The sequence below is a fragment of the Sorex fumeus genome, unplaced genomic scaffold, assembly GCF_029834395.1.
Source record: "Sorex fumeus unplaced genomic scaffold, SorFum_2.1 ptg000002l, whole genome shotgun sequence".
Lineage (NCBI taxonomy): Eukaryota > Metazoa > Chordata > Mammalia > Eulipotyphla > Soricidae > Sorex > Sorex fumeus.
In genome coordinates this window covers 1,576,649-1,582,648 of record NW_026606059.1, presented here as the reverse complement: position 1 = coordinate 1,582,648, position 6,000 = coordinate 1,576,649, and positions in this window count along the sequence as shown.

Genomic DNA, 6,000 nt, shown 5'->3' with positions numbered 1-6,000 from the left:
CCACAGACTGGATAAGGGAGGTGAAAAGGAGACTAGTGAGCTAGTCTCCACGCAATGAAGCGGACTCCCCTTTCTTTGCAAATTGACTGCTTCCCCGGAAACTGTTCTTAAAGAGCTTGTACAAAAAATAACTAATGTTGGAATTAGAAAACACAAAGAAGTACTAAGTCAAAGGCACGCTCTGCTCTCTGACGCTTCTCAGGCCTACTTAAGAGATGTGGTAAGTCAGCTGACGCCATGAACAGTCATGTACCTGGAAAGAGGGGAAAGCAACCAAGCAAACTTGCATCAGACAAGAAGTTGTCAGACCGACAATGTGGCGGCCTCGCAGACACCCCTCCTGCTTCAAACCAAACCCTACTTCGCTTGTCTGCATCAACGAGCCCTTCTGATCATCGGCTCTTCCCGTGGAAAACCAGGAAATACTTTGGGAGCATTAAGTTAAGACATGAAAGGATGAATTTGATAGCAGACGGGAGATGAGAAGGCTGTAGAAATGTTAAGTATGATTTAAACCAGATGAAGAGAAACAGCAAGCAACCAACCTAGAACACGTTTGCTCTGACAATTTCGTATTCCTATAAATTAGCATAGTTAGCATGCTATCACGGCGATAGCACAGCAGGTAGGGCGTTTGCCTTGCTTGAGGCTGACCCAGGTTCGTTTCCTCTGCTCCTCTCAGAGAGCCCGGCAAGCTACCGAGAGTACCCCGCCCGCACGGCAGAGACCGGCAAGCTCCCTGCGGTGTATTCGATGTGCCAAAACCAGTAACAACAAGTCTCACAATGGAGAGACATTACTGGTGCCTGCTTGAGCAAATCGATGAACAACAGGAGGACAGTGCTACAGTGCTCTAAATTAGCATATTCTCTTCTGAGGAGCCACCATATTTCTCGCTATGTGGTGGTTAAAAAAAGAAAAAATGGGGCCCAGACAGTGATTGCAGCCTGTAGAACACTTGCCTTGATTCAGCCAAGCCTGAGTGTACATCCTAGCTGTGCCTCAGAGTCCTGCCAGGAGTCCTCTCTGAGCTGGGAGGCAGAAGTGAGTTCCATGCATGGCTGGTCGTGCTCCCGACCAATCTACCCCAACCTCCCCCCAAAGGAGACATAGAACAGTTTATGATCATTTTAAAGGTAACACTGGATGATTTCGTAGCTTCTTTTCTTGCTAATGCTGCAGTAAATGCAAAACCTGGCATTAGCAACGCCTCTCGGCTGCCATCCACAGAGGCCAGGCACCCCTCAGTCTGTGAGCTTCGGAGGAGAGTGGACAGGGCGCACATCCAAGGTGCCCCGTCCAAACGACGAACACTCAGAGATGGCCCAGGACGAGAGCGTCTGCAGTGTCTGGCCCTCCATCTGCAGTCCTGTGGCAAGAAGGATGTTCTGGGGACCTCGCACAGCCAGCTGGATTAGGAACCGCACGAAAGTTTAGGTTGGCTTTAGGGGGTTCTCATTACATAAAATATTTTCATCAGTAGAAAGTGCTTTAAAATATATTTGTTTATGAAATTCACAATTCATTGACTGGAGCTGGCACCGCTGCATGAAGCAGAGCCTTCCACAAGATATTACACAAAGCCGGAGTAGGAAGGGGGGTCCTCTTACCACAGGCCGCTGCTCTTGCCGCACAAAGGGCTTTTGTGTATCACTCTCTGTGTTGTATTTGTCCATTATCCAAAACTTTGCAGAAAAAGGAAAATTGAAATGAGTCACTTTTTTATCTAAATAAGGAATGACTTGAAACCCTATTGCCTGAGTATGGTGATTATATATATATATATAATGAAAAATAATTTTAATATGTACATGACAGACATAGATATGTTAAACAAAACACTCTAAAAGCTTGAAATAATACTTAAGAATTTTCAACTATATGAAAGTCTGTGCCGCACTGGCTCCAATGTTGTTTCAATGCTAGAAGTTTCTCTGATCCCTAAAGAGATGATTTCTCTCTCTCTCTCTCCTGCTTGAATTTGGAATTACAGAATTCCCCAGTATGCTCTTCCTGGCATAGATCAATCACCAGGGACCACTTTCCTAGTGAGCCCTTATTTCTACAGCTAAACTCTGGGTCGAACCATTTCCTCTGGACTTTGCTCTAACTGCCCAGTGCCCTCCCTGTCCATGGAATTCCCTAAAGTTAACCCATACATCCCCAGCCACAAGCCCTTTAATGTATCATTTCCATCCGCAAAAAAAGAATGAGCTGATGCCTTAATGATTTTAAAGCACCGCTGTCTAGTCAGTTATTTAGAGACTCTCCCCTAAGTCATCAATTGCAGCTGTCTTGTAAACTATAAATTTTATTAACTGTGTGAGTCACACTTTACTTCTTAAATTCCCCAAGTCTGAATTGAATGGTTCTGCTTCAGGGAAATTGGGGAAAAAATAGCCATCAATTAGAACGGTTTACTGACCCAATATCAGTTGATAACACTTCCCATGAGTTGGATACTTTGGGGAAAATAAGCATAAAAATCAGCCCTTGACCCTTTTCCTACTGTGGTTCTTGAACGGTCTTGTGCATACTATCACAGCTTTAATAAGAAACTCTTACATTTGCCAAAGGAAAAACTTGACCTCAATCAGGGATTGATTTCACCAAAGATAAATGAAGAAAAGGAAAACTACATTTCATCCCTTCTAAATTCGCCCTATATAAAGTAAGGTAAACTGTGTGAGTTTAAGGAATAAGGAATCTCTTGGTCTTCCAAGTATAACTACATTGTATGTATGGCTGAAAAATTAGAAGGCTAACAAAATTGTTTCTGCTCTTTATCCTGTGTGGACTGTAAAAGGTAAAGACCTAGGTGACTTTGAGCCTACAAAATAATGCTGACTAGGGAGAAAATTGTAGGAAACTAATTATCTGCAAACTCAAATCATACTTTGACATGTCGGATGATGTCATTTCAACTGAAGCTTTAGCTGGAACTTCTTATTGTTAAACGTTCTATCTCTTTATCACAGGACATGATGTCACCTAAGAGAACACAATACAGTTCAAGAGAGGCAGATGCTCAAAAACAATAGATTTTTTTTATATAAAAGAACCAATTTCCAAGGCTTCAAGGACATCACTATAAATTAAACTTGAAAATTAACTTTAAAAAACTAAAAGAAATGTGATGTGCTTTTTAAAAAAAGAATCATTAAAATTGTCTGTCAGGTAGTAAACACTTCTTGCCTGAGTCAGGGAGGAAAGTTAGATGAATCACCAGGATTTTGTTTAAAAACAAAAGTGACTCTTAGATGCTTCATATATGATGAACTCTATTTTCCATTTATACTAGTAAGCAGACTTAAACATTCAGGGATGTGACATTCACACAGTATTATGGGGAACAAACACAGAAATGGGTCTCAACATTGAGAGAGCTTCTCTTCCCCATGATTTATTGAATTAGACGGATGCTGTTTTTAAAGCTCTAAGTGTATTCTGGTAAGAAGAAGAAGAGAGAATTGTCGTACCATATTTGATAGGGTTCAAATATGGTAACACCTACAAGGGTGATTAGAGGTCACCCCAAAAGCCTCTATACCTCTCGGAAAGACTGGCAAGCTACCGAGAGTATTCCGCCCGCACGGAAGAGCCTGGCAAGCTATCCGCTGTGTATTCGATATGCCAAAACCAGTAACTACAACTGGTCTCATTCACCTGACCCTGAAGGCTTCACCGACATGGCAGCACTGAGAAGGTCAGACTTCTTTGTCAAGGTCATGAACGATCGGTTTGAGGCCCTCCATGTTCCCGGAGCGAAGAGATGCCATTGGGCTACACTAGCACGCGACAGGGACAAATGGAGACGTTACTGGCGCCCGCTCGAGCAAATCGACGACTAACGGGAAGTTAAGTGATTAAGTGTATTCTGAGGGCTGATTGTCAAAATGATACTTTTTCATATTTACATAGCCAACATGTGAAAATCTTAAGACCAGATTCTGAGATATGGGAGGATAGTTGGTGATGTGCATTTATCTACAGATTATATTAATTTGTGTTCAGAATGGCATGGATATTTCAGTGAAGAAGATATTGATTTGATGGCTTTATGGATTAAATGATCTAGTTTTACCCAAACAAGCGCAGCAAGAGAAGGACAAGCCTGATGAAGCTGCTTTTTAGGAAAACCTCATGTGCAGAGTAAACACAGAGGCACGCGTTCACAATGAGAGAATGACGTAACTGCCCCTTTTCCCAACAAACTCCCCAGCAACAATGTGATGACGAATAGTTAATGGGGATCTATTAAAATCTGCTCAAATTTGGCAAAAAAATCTGGTCAATTTTATTAATTAGAAAAGGCACTTAAATTTAAAGGGCACTTTAAAACATGATTTAAAGCATGAAGTTAGAGATTAGTGTGATCTGGGCTGGAGTGATGGCACTCGGCCTTGCACTCCGCCGACCTGGGTTCGATTCCCTGCATCCCATGTAGTCCTCTGAGCACTGCCAGGAGTAATTCCTGAGTGCAGAGCCAGGAGTAATTTACTTCTGTGCATTGTAGGGTGTGACCCAAAAAAGCAAAAGCAAAAAAAAAAAAAAATAGCGAGATCTCTGAGACCATGAAAAAGAATCATGAATAAAAATATTTACATTTTTTAAAAGTGTTTTAAGTGTCAGAGAGATACATACTTATATTACAGGGTTTAAGGCAGTTGCCAACACAACAATTTGTATTTTTAGATAAAATGAATAACAAATATTTTTACTTCAGGTATATTCCTTGGGCATATTGCTTAATGATAAAAGGGGAAAGCCCAACTTTAGGGAAATATTTGTACTCACTTCTGCTGCAAAGGTTGAAGTAATACTTGAAAACAAATATCAAAATATGTCAGTAACTAATTCTTCAACAAACACCATTAAAAGATTTAGACAAAATAGTTATATTTACTTAAAGCATTAAAGAAGGGAGTGAATCCTGTTATCTCACCGGAAGCTTTGTTGTATTTTGCTTCATAGATATATATCAACTAAAATAAACAATCTGAAATACACAACCCCAGGCCCTATTTCTGGAACATAAGGCAGCATCTACTGAATCTCCACCCAAGCAGAACCCTCTTATGAGTCTCTCTCCTCCAAAGGCTACCCGGAGCCTCAGGTACCTGCATTAGCAATGCAGCATCCTTCACTTGCCAGAAAATCGTCTGCTTCTGACCACAGGTATGAGACATGCTTTGTTTCTAACTCTGCAGAGGGAAAAACAAACACACGATCTAGAGGGAGATGGCCTGGCTAGATGCGAGCCCTCTCTCTTTTGCTCATGTTCCATGTACGAAGCTCCAGAATCCAATAATGTGCTTCATCCTGATGCAAACGGGTTGAGAGGTATAAGCTTTCCACGTGACTCAGAATAAAATAAAAAGTGTGTATCAACTGCCATAGCATTTCCAAATTGGCTGAGCTCCTGATTACATGATCAACTCTACTTCTATCATGAAATTCTGTGGGCTTCTAAAGAACAGATACGCAAAAAGGAAAATAGTCAAATGCAAAAGAAAGAAATGAAAATAGTATTTAATTGAATAACTGCGAAGCATGACTAAAATGAGAACTAAAACAGAACAAAACCAAAATAACTTTACCATTCCTCCCCAACCCCATAAGGCTAGAGAGAACACCAGATATCAGATTAACCAAATGCACAATTTGTAGGCAAATTACTTCAGCATGAAATTTAAATAAAATTTTTAAAAGCAAGCAGAGCCAATAATGCAGACAATTTTATAAACCAAGAATTATTTATAAATGCTTTTTGCCACACAAATGCTTTACGGTCAGAATAATGGAGCGCGTAAAGGCTGTCAAGACGAGAGTAAGCTATGCATTTGACTAAAGGAAAATGATTGGATCTGCAGAGATCAATGCCACGCGTAAGTTGCTTGCCTTGCCTGTGGCCAGTCCAGATTCAGTCCCAAGCGTCTCATCCGGTCCCCAGAGCACCACCAGGAATGATCCCTGAATCCAGAGCCCGCAGTAAGCCCT